The sequence below is a fragment of the Eschrichtius robustus genome, chromosome 15, assembly GCF_028021215.1.
Source record: "Eschrichtius robustus isolate mEscRob2 chromosome 15, mEscRob2.pri, whole genome shotgun sequence".
Lineage (NCBI taxonomy): Eukaryota > Metazoa > Chordata > Mammalia > Artiodactyla > Eschrichtiidae > Eschrichtius > Eschrichtius robustus.
In genome coordinates this window covers 83,215,288-83,232,787 of record NC_090838.1, presented here as the reverse complement: position 1 = coordinate 83,232,787, position 17,500 = coordinate 83,215,288, and the positions used below count along the sequence as shown (strand labels likewise).

Sequence of the window (17,500 nt, the reverse complement as noted above, 5' to 3'; positions counted from 1 at the left end):
CTGAGAAACAGGAAGGCCCAGAGGTGCAGGCTCAGCCTGCAGGCTGTGGTTTCAGGGAGGAAACGGGGGGCGGGAGGCTGAGAACTAGGAGGCCTGGGTCCTGCCCGCTCTGGGACCCTCCTGTCTGTGCCTCAGTTTCCTCATCTGGCTTGAAGGGCACAGATCATCTCTCCTGTCCCTTTAGTCCTAATATCCACACCTGCGGGACTGCCCTCAGGTCTGGGAACAGAGTCCAGGAACTACCAGGAGGGGTGCAGGTAGAGCTCTGTGGGGGGACTTTGGGCAACTTTTCCACGGAGGAAACCCCCAGGGGGTGGCCCTGAGGCCACCTGTAGAAAGACGAGGGAAGTGGCACACAATGGGCCCTCGGGCTGTGCGGGACCTGCACGACAGTGGAGAGAGATGCTCTGCTGACGGACGACTGAGGGGACGTGTACGTGTGCAAGGCTGCGGGGCACGTCTGAGACGGTCGCTGGCCCGGAAGGGGAGGCCACCTGCCTGATGCCGCAGACTCACTTCATGGCAGAGCCAGGGCGGAGCTCACATTTTCTGACCCAAGTTCCCATTCATTCCACATCCCAGGGGGGCCCTTTGGGACCTCAGTGCCATCTCAACTGGGGCCGTCTTGGCCACAGTGAAGGAAAACGGTGGTGGGGATCGGATAGAAAGTGTTCCGAGCCCAGGCACACCCTGGAAGAGTCCTGATTCTCTTATCAGTTTGCTTGTCATTTGATTTTCTTCTGTGGTGAACCCAGTCTTGAAGCTCTTTTCTGGGGGTTCTGGGTCTGGGAAGCAGAGTCCTTTCCTCTGTGGAAGCATGGGGCTGTGAGAAACAAGAAAGGCTCTCGAGAACACGTGTCGCTTCTCCTCTCTCTGTCGGTCCCAAACCAGGGCTTCTACAACTAGTGTTACTCGGACCCAAAGCAGCTAAAGGGCTAAACGGGGGGCTGAGCTAGACCCACCACCTGCAACACTCAGATTGTTATGCATTGAACTGAGTCCCCCCAAAACTCACACGTGGAAGTCCTAAGCCCCTGTACTTCGGAATGTGACCTTATATGGAAATAGGGTCTTTGCAGATGATCGAGTTAAGATGCGGTCATTAGTGTGGGCCCTAATTCAATGTGGCTATGACTTTTAAAAGGGGACATTTGGACACGGAGAGAGACACACAGGGAGGGAGAATGCTATGTGAAGACTGGAGTTATGCTGTCACAAGCCAGGGAACACCAACGACGGCCAGCATATCACCAGACACTAGGGGAGCACAGAACAGATTCTCCCTCTCAGCCTTCAGAAGGAACCAACCCTGCCAACACCTTGTTCTCAGACCTCCAGCCTCCAGAACCCTGTGACAATACATGTCTGTTGTGTGGCCCCCTAGTTTGTGGTACTTTGTTACGGCAGCCCCAGCAAACGCATGTACAGATTAACCAAGTTCTAGCTCAGAACTGGACACAGGAGGCTTGGGAAAGCCCCCTTCGGCTCCTCTCCTGGATGTCTGGCCGCCCCTCCAAGAGACTTTCCAGTATAAGGCAGGCTCGGTCACAGGCAGAGAGCAATTGCCTTCTAACATCTGACCCTCTCTATGTGCACCTGCTTCCCTTGACACCGCCATCCTCCCACAGAGCCGCCATCCCGCTCCATTCCCGATCTTTCCATCAAGCAACAAATTCTCCTTTAATGCAAGAGCATGAACACATCACACAGCAAAGCTTCCTGTAGGCGTCCATCACTCTTGCCCAGCCAGGCCGTGTTTCCCCCAAGTCCACCAGGACTTCCAGGCTTCTCCTCCTTTCACGAACTTTCTGGATCCAGTCTAAAGGTTGGTTATGAACTCACCCAACATTTGCAGTGCCCTTTCAAAGTGCTGTCAGGTAAGTGATTCCGAAATTCAATTCAGCAAATATCAGTTGGGCCTTGGCTGTATCGGGGACGGATCCTCACAATCATTCTATGGCAGGGGGAGGGGCTGGCACTTTGAACCCATCTTGTAGATGAAGACACCATCTTGGAAGGTTAATGGCTTGCGCACAGCCAGTTATGAGCAGACCCGAGACTGCACCTGAGTCCGACCCACTCCTGTCTACTGCCAGATGGGAAATCTCTGGGTGGAGGGGGTGCTGGGCAGGGAGAAGGGCTGTCTCTTCAGAAGGCTGGCATGAGAGACTCCACGTGGGATTGACCTCTGGTTGGGACTCAAGGTGGGCTGACTCCAGATCTGTGGTTCTCCGATGCTGATCTACAGCAGAATCACGGGGAGCCTGTGAAGGATGCAGATTCCAGGACCCCACATTGGTTAACAGAGCCCCAGGAGCTTCTGATGCTAGAGACCACACTTGAGAAATATTTGTATAAAGCTAATTTTCAAGAAGGTTCTTTCATTTAGCAAATATTTATTAAGCATCTAGCATATATCTACTGTGTGCCAGATATTGTTTGGGGAATTTTATTCCCAATCTACAGAAGCTTGTAACTATTGGTCCTCACAGATGGATCCTAAATCTGGTCAACCGCCCTGCCAAGCTGATACCCAGTGTCTACCGGGAAGGCCCGCTACCGGGTGAGTCTTGCCCAGGCCTGCCAGTGTTTGCCACTCCCAGTGGTCACTTCTGCCCAGCCTTGCTACCCTGTATCGGAGCCCAGGCCAGCAAGATGCCCCAGGACCGGGGAGGCGTCCCGGTGGGGCAGCTCGGGCCTCGATGGCTGCCTCAGTTTCCCTAAATGGCGTCTATCCTTCTTTCCTCAGTCCCATAATGACCACTTATTATAAAGAAAATAAGAGTAATTACAGCAATATCATGGGAAAAGATCAAGTGTACTTCTTGTTGGGAAAACTTCATTTACAAAATTCAAATGTACAAGTTAGGTTAACTAGTAAGACAGTGAAACATGTTATTGGAGAATTCTGTGAAAACTACCATCATGGAGATTTATGGAGCCCTCACTAGGTCATTAAAAGTGAGGGTATCAGAGAGGGTCTGGTTAAGGAAGTAGAACCTGAACAGGGCTTTGTCAAGGGGGTGGGGATGGGGACGATGTTCCAGGCAGCTGCCACTGAAGGGGCAAAGGCACAGAGGTGGCGATGTACATGGTGTGTTTTGGAAACAAGACTACTTAGCTGGAACATGGGTTTGCATACGGAAATAGTGGGAAATAGGGTCAGAGGGGTGGGATCGAAACTTCTCGTGTTGTACACCAGCGGTTTGCCCACAAATGCCTGTTAATGATTGGATTAAAAGGAAGGGCAAGCAGGACTCTAAGATTATTTCGGAAAATCACCAGGCTTGGATTTTCTGGAACAGGGCGGGGAAAGGCGGGAAATCAGAACATTTTGATAATGTAAATCATCTAGCAATCACAGATTGCTGTCCTGGGCCCTGGAACCTGTCCACACTCCTAGGATGTCATGTCTCTGCTCCTGCTGGCCCCTCCTGAGTCCCCTGGTGGATTCCTGCCCCTGGCTCAGGTCAGGCTCCCCCTACCCCACCCCCACTCACAGCCCAGCTCATCTCCCTCTCCCACTAGCTCAGCATTTTGTGTCTCTCTGGACTGAAGCCTTTCCTTTCTCTCCCCACTTGTGGCTAAAAGTCCAATTTGCTTTCCTCTCTCTCTAGAATGTCAGCATGAAAGCAGAAGCATGGTCTCTTGAGCCCTGTAACCCCAAAGCCTAACTCCATGCCTGCCATACCGAAGGGCTCGGTGGATGTTTACTTACTGAACTGAATATTAGAGGAATGATGCCCTTTGAGACAACTTGGAGTTAGAACTCCAGGTTTCTGTGGTCAGGGGATGCATGACTTGGGAGAGCACGTCATAAGAACTGGAAGTAACTGAGCATGGTTGAGGAGGTGAGTTGAGGGGACGCTCATGATGGGATTAGTGCCCTTATAAGAAGAGGAAGAGACACCAGAGCTCTCTTTCTCTCCAGGCTCATGCACTGAGGAAAGCCCATATGAGGACACAGCGAGAAGGCAGCTGTCTGCAAGCCAGAGAGAGAGCCCTCATCAGAACCTGACCATGCTGGCACCCTCACTTTGGACTTCTAGCCTCCAGAACTTGAGAAATAAATGTCTGTATTTTAAGCCAACCAGTCTGTGGCATTTTGTCGTAACAGCCTGAGCTGAATAAGACATGTGATTGGGATGGAAATTTCAGAGGTGACAGGATCTTCAGAGAAAATCTTAAGTTAGAGGTGTTATGGCTCTAGGTGTGCAAGAAGGAAGTTGAGAATGAGACAAAGGGGTAACTGCTCAGAGTGTGATGGGCGAGTGGATGCAGGCCCAGTGAAGCTGAGTGACAGGAGACCCGGATCCAGTAGCCCACTTTTTCTGTGTATGTCTTTACAACCCACAAAGCAACTGGGTTCCTTAAATGACTGACACTCACGTGCTATATTGGACCATGTGCCTGGGAAGGAGGGGGTTTGTCGGGAAAAGTAAAGATGAGAGGAGGGGGCACAGGGATATGGCTCCTTTCTTTGGATGGTGGCAACGTAAATTCTCCATGATGGAAATGCTCCGGATGCCTTCCGACGCAGGCATGGGGACCTCATCATTTCACAGAATTGGGGCGTTGCAGCCACTATGGGGACATCAGGCAATTCCAGCCTCACATGCAGTCCAGCTGTTCCCAGGGAACGGGACATCTGGAGGGCCCCACAAAGTGTTCTGCCGAGAACACCACAAAACAGTAAGCTCAACATAGCAAAAATCAGAATGTTCTGCTAAATCCGATCCTAGGTCTTAAGGAAAACATGCGGTAGTGGCCATCATATAGGAAAAAAAAAATACACCTTTAGCTCAAAGGTATTTTATCCACAAATGTACTTTTTCCTGCCACCATTACCCTGTTTCACTATATCAATGAGTGGGCACCTCTGCCCGCTAGGCAGAAAAACATTGCTTGAGAATCACTGATTTATGCAAGTTATGCAACAAATACAAGTATTTGTTGATCAAATGCACAAAGTATTCCTGATGCACCACGTTATTCGTAATGATCAGTTCCCGCAGTGCTGCAACAAGCATGGCATTGTGTGTCCACAAGACCGTGGTTCCTGCTCACATTTTCCCCGTGGGTTTAGTGCACAGGCGTGCTTGTTCCTAAAGACCCTGGGCAGGGCCCCCGGGGATTCGGAGTGAGGACATTCCCGTGGTCTGAGCAGAGGATCCCACTGGTGACAGCCCTCAGCCACCTGCCTTCCATGTTGTTATACTCGGTGGACCAAGAGGCCAGATTCTAGAACAGGCAAGTCCTGCTGCTGTTGTCTGCCCTCTTGGTAACTCTGTCCCCATCTGGGAAGAGTCACCATAAACCCCAGAGCCCAAGCGTTGCCAGTGGCTCCCACACTGGCCAGACAGGTGACCTGTCCCTGGGGCTCATTTGAAAACAAGGTCTCTACCAGGCCTCATGGCTACTGACGTCCCATAACTCAAGTGGGGGGCCTGCAGGGGTCATGGCTGGACAGGGAGTTTCTCTGCCCAGACCTCAAACCATACGTTTCAAGAACAGGGAGGTCACAAGTCAGTGACCCCATGCTAGACCGACTACAGTTGATTCCCAAGACAGAGCAGGTGCCCCGGACCTCTGGGACCTCGCTTTCCCTACTATGTCCAGTGTCGTGGACTCAGTCCGGGATCATCAGCTGCTCCTATAATTTCATGGCTGTGTCTCTCAGGGTGTCTGAGAGTATGGACTTCTTTGGCCGCATTTTTTATCACCCCCAGACCAAGGACAGTGTTCCGTGCACACGCGTGTGTTTATGTGTGTGAGAGGGTGAGTCTTGTATGCACATGTGCATGTGTGTGTGCGTGAGTACACGTCACCCACGTGTGTAAGGGAGGCGCTTACTTTCAGGGCCTATCCTGCCCCTTAATGAGCCCGAGAGTGGGGGGCTCCTTAAATTTTGCACTCTGGGTGGCTTTGTGCCTCACCCTTGACCCAGCCTTGGTTGTGTGTATGTGTGAACGTGTGAGAGTGTATCTCTGTACGTTGTGTACAGAGTGTATCTCTGTACGTTGGTGTGTATGGAAGTGTGTGTTGTGTATGTATGTGCATACCTTTGAGTGTGTGTATGAGTGTATATGTGTGTGCACTTGTGTCTGTGTGTCTTGGCAGTTCTTACTGGGCTTTGCCATTTCCGTCAGCAGCTGTAGGGGTCCCTTCTCATCCGCCTGGGTCAGCCTTCCCTCTACCCCGTGCCACCCACTGAAAGGCAGCACCCTGTCACAGAGAGCCCTGGTTATACTCATGGGGTCTGGGGCAAGGCAGAGCTCTCCCGGTCTCAGTTTCCTTGTTGGTAAAATGTGGTGTCAGGGCCTCACCTTTCTGGCCTTGAACAACTCCGGGTCTAGGTAGACTACTTGGTGTAATGAAACCTATAAGGCTCCTGTGACACGTGATCCTCAAGTCTAGAAGGTGAGAGGCACAGAGATGAGCATTCCTACACAAAGTAGGCTGCAAAACATATCATAAAACTAAAGTGCTAGGGACCTTGGGGAGGAGGAAAGGAATCCAGGAAGGCTTTAGGGGGAGGCGGCACTGAGCAGGGCGGGCTGAGGACGGCTGGGCTGTGTGCATCACAGACATGAGGTCCGTCGGGCCTCCCAGCAGCCCGCTGAGCCAGCGACCACGGGTCCACTTCACCAGTGAGGGAAACGGCTCCTGAGGTCACACAGGTGCACGTGGTTGAATGGGAATTCAAAACCACATGTGTTGGGCTCTCAAGGCCCCACCTCTTCAGCCACCTCCATCCAAGGGGGAAAGAGGCTCCCGGGCCTCAAGATGGGCAACATCTACATGGGGCAGACTGATGAACACACACAAAACAGTCTGCAAACCACAGAAGGCTGTGTGCAATTGCGTGTACACGGCGGGACAGTGAGTGACTTCCAGGTAGGTGGGGACAGAGGGCCGTGTGGGCGGGGGCATGACGCACTCCTGCCTGGGCTCTCCCGGAGAGGTGGACGCCTTCCAGCCAACCCGACCCAGCCAGGCTCCGAGGAAAGCAACTGTGACAAAGCCATCAGGGCAGCGACTGTGTGGCTGCAAGCAGGACTATGAAGACGGGGACACTCACAAGAGGGTGAATCCTGAGGCCCCAGGACAGGTCTGTCTCAGCTGGGGGTACCTGTCCAACCAGCTCTGAGGCCAGCAGGAGACAAGGGGCTTGTAGGGCTCTGGATCTTTGGGGCATTGTCATATCACCAGAGAACACAGGGACTGGAAGGACATAGGCCTTGTCACGCTGTCTAAAGGGAGATGTCTTATAAAGTCTGCAAATCTCTGGAGACACGGGGATTAAGCATTGGATGTGTCCAGCAAGGGTTCTGACTTGGCCCAAGTGGGCACATCTCCACGGCACTTACACCTACAATTCTGCAAAATTTTGCCAGCCATTTGGAGCCGCAGTGGAGACCATCGTGGAGTTGGCTGATCCAACAGAGCCTCACATGCTGCCTTCCTGGAACGGTGAGTGCTCCAGGGATCAACCAGACTCCAGAAGGCTTGATGAGTTTTATCTGTTATCGGTGTCCACATGGTTGTGCCGGGGCGGCTGTTGGTGATAAATGACCTTTGGTGCTCCCACCACCTGGGTTGTTAATTTGCAGTCCTCGTCCCAACACTGAATTGTTTTGTCTGATTATTTCCCCTCTCGGCGCTGTGGGTCTGCTGCCTTTGGAAGGGAATCTCAAGACTTCAGCTCCCTGCCCTGAGAAGGTGCCTCTCACCCCTGTCATTTACCTGGAATAACCTGGCAGTGGATGCCACCATCACTGGTGTGATGCCCTGCACACAGCAGGTGGCATCCATGAGGGTTTGTGAAATTGAATGAAACCGCTGACCCTCAGATTCCAGCTTGACTCCAGCTCCTCTCCTGCCCCAGCATCCTCCCTCCCAGCCTCTGCCTCCAATTGGAAGTCACAGCCAGGCGCCCGAGGACATGTCAGGAGATCACCGCATTCCTGCCACCTCCATTTTGACAGTCATCAAGAACAATCTCAGGTTCAAGGGAAAGAGCAAAACAGAGCTGGAGTCAGGGATTTGGCGCTCAGCTAATGCCAGACTTTTAAATGTCAACCAGGGTTTGCTATCATGCCAAAGCTGGATTATTATTACACAAAGCTGGAAAATACAAGACAGGAGGTAGGGGTGGGGCTGGAAGGAAGGTGAGAGAAGAGAGAAGAAGGCAGAAGATTTGTGGAGTTTTATTTTTTTTAAATAGACATATGGTTCTGTGTCAATTAAGAACCAGTACACAAGGCACGTCTCCCCGTGGTCCTGTCTCAGCTACGCACATAACATAGATGCATGCCCACTCTAGCCCATCTTTCCTAAGACCAATTCTACCAAAACCCTAGAATGTTCTGGATTCCAGCATAAAGTCCACGGGCCGCCCATTCTATCATGAGCCTACTGCTTCCCCTGTGATTGGGTTTTCTGGTAAAATGAAATAAGGAATCCTTTTCCAGACTGGGCTGGAGTAGCAGGTGATCATAGCCACAGGGTTCTAAGTCAGCACTTCCCATGAATTCTTTCATTGAATCCAACACCCCTAGGTTGTAGGCCTATTATTTTATCCAGGTGGAATATTAAAAGGTCTGTCCTAAATCTTAATTGGAGCAAAATTTTGATGCTGGGTTTCAAGTTCCTAATGGAGAGTTTCAGAGGAAATACTGAGACAATGTAATGTTTGGACATCTGTGCTGGAGAATTTTGGGAGACCCTCCTCCCTGGGGACCCCTGTACTGGAGCAGGGAAAAATTCTTGAGTAGCTGCTATGTGCCAGGGGAGGATACTGGTTTCACTTTCAGTATTTCCTAGAAACCCTGCAATATCCCTGTGTTTTATACAGAGGAAACTCAAGCCCAGAGAGACAACTGACTCGCCTAACGTCACACAGGGAGAAAGCAGCAAGGTCTGGTTCACAGGCAAAGCCTCTGAGGCGTAGCCCCTCCTGTCGCCTGTAGAGATGGAGAGGCGGCCGCAGGGCCTGGCTTCACAGTGACTTCAAATAGCTAGTGGGAAGCAGCCGAATAGCACAGGGAGATCAGCTCGGTGCTTTGTGACCACCTAGAGGGGTGGGATAGGGAGGGTGGGAGGGAGGGAGATGCAAGAGGGAAGCGATATGGGAACATATGTATATGTATAACTGATTCACTTTGTTATAAAGCAGAAACTAACACACCATTGTAAAGCAATTATACTTCAATAAAGATGTTTAAAAAAAAAAAAAAAAGTCTCTCGTCCTCTTGATGCCTCACGGCTGCCCCTGAGCTGATCCGAGGAATAATAGTTCTCCCAGAGAAGCTGAGGAATCAAACGCAACACATACAGTGGGCAAACACGCAGTTCACACGATGACAGTAGATTAAGCTGTTTCTCTTAAATGCATCACCCAACCAGCTCCCGACTCCTCTCCTGTGCTGGTCTGACAGCAACAATACGTCGCAGTGGGCTAATTAGCACTAATGACTCAGGTCACTCCAAGGCCACTTAGGGAAACAAGTGCAGAAGAGAACACGGATGAGCACTGGGGCCGAGGACAGGAGAAGAAAGAACAGTTTAAAAAGAAGGGAGGGAAAAAGTGGTCTTTCTCTCTCCATCTCGTTCTCTGCTTAAATCAAAGATGGGTTTGGGGGGCTTCCCTGGTGGAGCAGTGGTTGAGAGTCTGCCTGCCGGTGCAGGGGACACGGGTTCGAGCCCTGGTCTGGGAGGATCCCACGTGCCATGGAGCAACTGAGCCCGTGAGCCACAACTACTGAGCCTGCGCGTCTGGAGCCTGTGCTCCGCAACAAGAGAGGCCGTGATAGTGAGAGGCCCGCGCACCGCGATGAAGAGTGGCCCCCGCTTGCCACAACTAGAGAAAGCCCTCGCACAGAAACGAAGACCCAACACAGCCATAAATAAATAAATAAATTAATTAATTAATTTTAAAAAAATCAGCTTGAAAAACCTTGATTTAAAAAAAAAAAAAAAAAAAGATGGGTTTGCATCCAAGAAATGCAACCAGCCAGGAGCTGGGGGGCTACTGTCCACAGCCTAAAGGGGCAACATGAAAATTTACCCCCTTTCCAGGTACTGGTACAAGTGGAACCTCAGCCGAGGCTCCAAAGGAGCAGACGACTTGATTTCGAACCCCTGAGTGAGAGGGACCCCCAGGAAGCAGCAGAGGGAATGAACCTAAACTTGGGGAAATGAGATCCAGCACCTCAAGTGCTCCCCACTTGCTGCCTGTGGATGGGGCACCTGGCGACAGCCCCTGACTTCACGGGCGGGTCTTCCCAGTAACTCTGGAGCTGTTTCCATCCCACCCACTAATTCCAAAGTCTCTGAAATGCACCCAGTCAGGGAGGCCCAGTGTGGTTTGGAGATACCAAGGGAGTACAGTATAACTGCTGGCCTACAATTTATTGAGGTGCCTGTGGGTAACTGCTTTTTCTTTGGTGCAGGTGGAAACACAGCAGCCTGGGGGGATGTGTTGAAAGAAAGCTCCCTCTCTCTGCCTTTTCTAGTGGCTGACCATCTCCTTCCACCTCACAGGACCTCCTGGAGGGACACCAGATAGGGACCACTGCTCCCATTTTGCAGATGGGAAGACTGAGACAGCCTGTTTTAATTGAGCTGGAGCCTTAGGGACACTGATGAAGAAACCAAGCTGACAGACTGAAGGTCCTACCTGTTGCTATCGGTAGGAGCCCTTGAGCCTCCTCACCAAGGATGCTGGCCCGAGTTCCCAATGGAGCTGCAAGCGTGAACCCCTCTAGTGCTACCGGGAGTTTTGATGAGCTGGACTTTGGGAAGGGGGGCAGTGGAAAGGCAGCTGGAGGCAGCTGGAGTCAGATCAGCCTCACTGAGCATCAGTTCTCTTCTCTGCTGTAAAAACGTCCATAACAAACCTGCCTGGTAGACTCCTGAGAATTAAATGAGACAATGGATGTGCCCTCTCCCAGCAGAATCCCACACCTGTAATAGCCCTTGGAGATAATAATCAGAGCTTCCATTTACCGAGGGCTCACTAAGTGCCAGGGCGTGCTCAGCACTTTGTGTATTGGGTCTCTGTCTTTGGATATTAATGTGGCATGGGCAGAGCTGGAGCGGCTGTGGGCTGGCTGTGCTGAGCCTTGGCAATCCTTGGCATTTTATATGGCATTCAGGACTATGGGAGGATCCTCAGGAATTAACACAGAAACAGGACCCATATATCCCTGGGGGATTCCTGAACTTCCCTCCCCTTCATCTTGGACATGCCTCAGCAAGGAGACACTGGGTTCTACCCAGGCCCTTTGTTCTTCCTGGGGAAGGAGCCCCAGTCAAGGTAAAGCCCAGACTCAGTGACATGAATTGTGGGTTTAAAATAGAAACGTTCCCATGAAGATTTTTCTGATCCATAGTCCAGGTAAGAGACATTTGCTCATCTGGGCCACCTGGCCAAGGGAGAGGTCTGGAGGGGTTTTCAGAAACCCAAACAGGCTTGTCAGCCCTAACTCTGGACCTCAGGACATAATTACAAATGGTCAAAGATCTACTTAAAAGTGCCACGACCGCAGATACATAAGGAAGGATGGATACCCCTGCCCACTCTACCCTAACCCAGAAACTCTATCCCAGGATCCCTGACTGTAGACTGGAGAAACTGAGATTGGCCTGGGAGGGTGAAGTTTTCAGGAACCAGGAGACGCTTGGACTGTATTTCTCTGTCCTCCTTCCCCCAGAGAGAAACACCTAGCACCTCTGTTGGAAGCAGGCATTGTACATACTTCCTAAGCAGACTATCTTTTAGCCCTGTCTCCAAAAGAACCTGGGCTAAGGTGTTCCAGAAAGAATCACTCTCCCAAAGAGCTCTGAGTGTGGGATTGCATTCTCTTCTTTTTAGAGAGTGCATTATACCCCCCAAGTTCTATCTCTGAAGGGAGTGCGGGCTCCTGGGGGCTGGTAACTCAGTCTTTCCCCAAGTCTCAACTAAAACAAAAGCAAACTGCAATCTGAAATGGGGGCACATTCCCCTGCCCTCTCCTTTTAAGATCATCTTTTTTTTTTTTTTTTTCTTCTTAAACGAAATTGTGTCTTTTATCTTTTGGCTCTTTGTGTACTCAGAACCTCGGAGCTCAAAGCTTTCTCAACGCAACTGAGAAGTCGGCACCTCTTGGATTGATAAATAGAGCAGCTTTAAAATGCTTAGAACTGAAGACAGACCAACTGTGGCGAGAGAAAGTAAACACATGCCCGCACCAGTCAACCCTAGCAAGCGCCTCGCTGAGATTACAAACTGCAGTTCCTGCCTGAGCTGGCAAGGATGCTGGAGCAAGCTGGGGTGGGGAGGGGCAGAGCCCCAAAGCAGCCTCCCTTTGCCTCAGTCAGTTGTGTCCCAGAGGAGATGGGTCACCTGGGAGCCTACTCAGGACCCGGTTTGGATGTTCCTAAGCGTAGCCAACTCTGCCAACTGGTTTCACGCCTGGAAATGTCCCAAGAGAAGAGGGAACCAGCTTCCTTCTTTGGATCTAAAGGGGGTTCCTCTCCTTTACCCCCACACTCCCCGTGTGCAGGTGAAATTCGCCAGTGAGAGAATTGGGATTTTTCACAAAATAGACTGTGATCACTACATAATTCGATATGAATATTTGAGGAACTTTTCTCATGAAAAAATCCATACTTCAAACACTCCCCCCCCAAACACACACACAAATTGTTTTTATGAGAACCAATTAATAAATGCTAATTCATCCAGGCATATCTCCACTAAATTACTGTTTCATTTAATTGCGGGGGAATTTTCCATTACTAAACTCTCCCTTGCTGGTTTTTTTTTTTTTTGCATTATTTATATATTTTTTTCAGTTTCACTAATAGTGAGGTTGGTATGCGATATTATCTGCTGTTTGTACGTCTTAAATTTCTTTTTCATTTAAAATGTTTCCTCATTCTTGCAGCTCCACGTAATCTTGGAGAAACATCATTAAAAGCAGACAAGATTTTATACGTAAATGATGGAAACAGGCACTGGCTGAAGAAACGGGGCACAGGAGAGCGTCTCGTCTGATGGTGCCGCTCTGATGTCAGGCGTGCATGGGTTTGCGGGAGCGTGTGTCTCCACTTTGGGTTAATGTGGAAATGTTTTCCTATGTCAGTGAGTCACAAGTCAATCCACGAAAAGACTTGTGGGTACACAACTAGGAATGAAGATCACAAGGGCTTGAACAATAAAAATAAACAACACTTCAATCTCTTTTTAAGCCGCCAGCAGACAATGTGTATTTTCTTGCTTCCTTTTCATGGACACCAAATCCAAACTTTGACATCTAGACACCCAAAATCCAGACCAGCTGGTCCCCAAAGATCCTGCCTCTTTTATGCATAGAAAACTGGGGGGTTCCAGTGATGGTTAGGGGTGGCTTAGGGACTGTGGTTGAGATTGCATTCAAAAGGACATGTTTTGAGGTAGAATTTTGATTTCCTTATAATGAATGGCAAAGTTTCCGTGCACCTGGCTACCATCGTTTCTGAAATAAGTTCTTTCATTTTTTTCTCTCCAGCCACCTTCTTCCCCTCTCCCCTCCCCTCCCCCACTGCCTCCTTTCAGTGTCTTTCTTTTTCTCTTTAGTCTTCCCCTTCTTTCTCTTTCACGGTAACACATTCTGGAGGATGTGAATGATTAAACTGTTTACTCCGAGGTTTGAGGTTTAGGTATGAAAAGGCATGTCACTGTAAGTAAAGTTTCACCTTTATACCCAACTCTATCAATAATTACAGAACAAGGATGACTATTAGTAAATCTTTCTTACAGTTAGCTTTTACAAAAAGTGATGGCATTTATTCTGAGTGTACTGAGTTCTACTGATCTTACTATTCACAAAAATTAATTACAAAGCTGAGTAACCTCCAAAAGGAAGTCAGCATATAAAGGGACCATGAGTATATCCCTGGGAAAATGCATACCCATAAAACATGTGCCACATTAAAATTCAAGATTTGAGGTCATAAATAGAAAGTTTTGACATGTTATTATAATAGTAGATGCTTTCCTTTGAACCAAAATATCTCTTAATAATTAAAATTCCGAGATTGATTTTTGTGTTGTTTTTCTTCACTTCCTTTGTCCGCTTCAGCAAAATTAGGTAGAGTCCTTTCGGGTATAGACTGATAAAATTAATTAACTTTTCCTTCCACCCCCAAAATGTCCCAAATAAATGCTTTCAATAAACATCAAAAAGTGTCAATTAGAAATAATTACTTCTTATCAATCAGTAGGGCAATTAAAGTGACAAAGCTTGAAAAGATACTTATCTTAAAACTAATTCACAAGGTAGCTAAATTATCTCCTAATTATCTTGTATTGAGGAAGGTGGGAGGACTGACCATCTTGAAACAAAGATGAATTGAGGAACCCCAATACCTCTTTATGGTCTTCAAGTTCCTCAAGACTGTTTTTCATCCTGAGACCTTACTTTCAACCCAGACAAGAAACCTGGGCAGAAAATAGATCTTTGGCTCCCTTTGCCCCTTTTTAAAACCAAGAGGAGGGAACAGGGGTTTTACATCTGTGATTTAAGGAAGTTAGACATATGCTCCTCCTTGATCTAAAGTCTCCTTTGACTTCTTGAATAACCTATTTTCAGGAGCTGGGGAAGAGGGTTTCTCGGAAGTTATTGCGCATAACTTTTAATGACAACCTGCTTGCTTTTTACTAAACTCTCTTCTTCATGGATACAGTATTGTTTACATTTTAATATTTATGTGGCTTTTCTTGTACATCTTTGACTGTTTAAAAAAAACATTCTTGCTTTAGAGGACCTTTGTTCCCTGATGCTACAAAATTCCCAGTAGATTTTACAGACCATTCCATTGCTGACCATCGGCAGGTCAGAATCATTCACTCTTCGCTCTCCACATCCCTTCAGAAAAAAAAAAAAAAAAAAAAAAAAAAAAAATATATATATATATATATATATATATATATATATATATATATATATATATATAAAATATATTTTTTTTCTTTAAAGAGCTCTCTGCGAAGCAAGATCAGCCGAGAGCGAGCCGCAGAGGGTGAGCCAAAGCGGCCTGGGAGGCGGAGGCCGCGCAAAACTTTTCTCGGGCGTCTCGGATTTTTGGAAACCGTGCGCTTGGCCTCGCTCCCGCGAAAAAAGGCCGGCGGCCGCCTTCGCCCCGGATTCTGCTCCAGGGGATGCTTCAAGGGGCGCTCTCCAGGCAAGGCCCAGGCAAAGCCGAACTCAGAAATGGAAGTGCCTGGGGAAAAGAGGGAAGTCTCTGAGACCTACAAGAGAAATGGGCTTATAAAAACAGGAGGGCTCAGCTTATGAATTTAGCTCTAAATATAGGCAATGGTGTCAACTGATTAGAAAGACAGAGGGTCTCTCGCTCAGGTTTGCCTAGAGAGGATTTAGAAAAGAAACAGGGGACAGTCTTGAACATTCTGAGCTATGTTTTAGGCAATTTTCTTCTGTTTCATTAGCACTAAATTAAAGGAGAAAGTCTTATCCTCCCTCTGCCTCAGATTTTTTTTTTTATTTGTTTTGGGGAGAGGATAGAAGAAGCCCCTCTGACTCCTCTAGACAGAAAATTACCTCTGTCCCAGGCCCTGCCAGGGGTGGACGGCTCCCTCCCCAAACCCAAGGGCGAATTGCCTCGGAGCTAATGGAAAAGCTGTGTCTCCTGATCTGGGTCTGTTGCTGATTAAAAATAAAGTGAAAATAATTGTGTCCTTTCTTCTTTCCTTCTTTCTTTCCTTTTATTCTAACGAGTGCTTCTGTAATGAAAATCGGTAGCGAAAACAAAATCAAGCCAACCCAAGGGACCGTGACATCGTCTTATTTCTCGAGCAGCGACATAGAGGAAAGGGTCTGGTCCAGCACGGTAAATTCGAGGTCCGGGAGCACCCACTCCCATCACCGCCAGAAAGGTCAGGGGAAGGTCGGGGGTTGGTTGGGGCTTGGGGGTGAGAAAGGAACCCAGAGCCCAGCAGAAGCGGCCGGGACCAGCCTGGCGTGGGATCTGGCACCTGGCGCCGCGCTCGGCCTCGGAGACCGTCCTGATGATCCCGAGGCGAGGGGATTGACGTCTCTCGTTATACCCGCGTTTGGCTAAAGACTAAGGGACTAAAACCTGGTCCTGGCCTCAAAATGTGGTCAAGGAGCTTGCGTGGCGCCCGGGCGCGGGTGGGGGCGGGGTAAGGGGTGCCAGGCGCTCCCCTCGGTCCCCTGGCTCGCCGACCCCGCCGCTCCCGGGGAAGGGCTGTGAGGTCTCCACTCCGCGCCCCTGGAGGCCTGGCTCCCGCAGAGGGCGGCCGGGACGGCGGTGGCCCCAGTCTCCTAGGGGCACCGGCGTGGGGAGGGAGCGTGCCGCTGACTCCGTCTCCGGTGGTAGAGCGAACCCGAAGGAGAAACCTACCGGCGCCGCCGGGGACGCGGGGGGGGCCCTGCGCCTCTGCCGGTGGAGCCTCGGCCCCCACACCCGAAGCAGCGCGGGCGCAGCTCGGACCCGCGGCGCTCTGGGCTAAATTGAGATCTCAGTCGCGCGCCGCGCCCGATTCCGACCCTCCTTATTATAACAAATGTCCCGTTTGCCGAGCGGGACTTCATATTCGCCGAGAATTCATCTGAAATATTGATTTCCTCTCACTCCACCGGCCCAAATCGATAGCGCTGCGCCCTGGCCCCATAAATCGCCTTCCGCGCGGCCGGCCCAGCTCCATCCATCACCGCGGGCCAGGCCGCGCCTCTGCCCGCTGTCCACACTTGCTGAGCGCCTGGCCGGCCGTGCCCACCGCGCCGCCCGGCCCCGACCCTGCGGCTGTTTCCTGGCACAGACCACCCCGGCCTGGGCCAGGAGGTGGGAGAGAGCGGGAGTCGCGGCCAGGGACCCTGAGCGCTTTTGAAGGGCCTGGGCCCGGACGCCGGTGGGGAGGGGAGTTCGGCCCGTGGGGGGCTTAGTCCTCGCAGGCCGGACGCCCCGAGCGCGGGTCGCCGCCTGCCCGGTGCTGGGCAAGGAGGAGTCCGAGAACCCCCCAGTGCGCTCTCGGCTCCCAGGCCCCGGACTGCGGGCTCCTTTCCGTTTGGCTGGAGAGGTGCGCTGGGCTCACGGTCCCGCCCGCGAGCCACGGGCAAGAGCTGCGCGCACCCGGGGACGAGGGCTTAGAGGTCGGGGGCAGGGGAGCTTCAAGTCCAGCACGGCCGTGGCGCAGGGCCTGAGAGCGTGCAGGATGCCCACTCTCATGGGCCAGGCAAGACGCGGCTGGGGCGCGAAGGACACCCCTCTGACCCCACGGAGAGGTCCTCGCCGCTCCGGGTGGTCCGCAGAAACCCAGGCCTGCGGAGGGCAGCTCCGCAGGGCCGGGAGGGATCTCAGGGCCCGAGAGCGGCGAGACGGCAGCCGCGGAGAGAGCCAGGCCGGAGGCGTCCCCAGCTGCGCCCCCCACGCACGGGGGTCCAGCGAGCCGCGAGCCTACGCTCCCCAGCCCCACCGACCCGAGCGTACGCAC

The 17,500-nt window shown here is 50.8% G+C and overlaps 1 protein-coding gene across 2 annotated transcripts in view; it reads right to left on the bottom strand.

Annotated features, from left to right (window-relative positions):
• Positions 1 to 17,500, bottom strand: part of PAX8 (paired box 8) — a 57,239-nt gene that overhangs the window by 39,602 nt on the left and 137 nt on the right. The gene's annotated exons all lie outside the window — the stretch shown is intronic.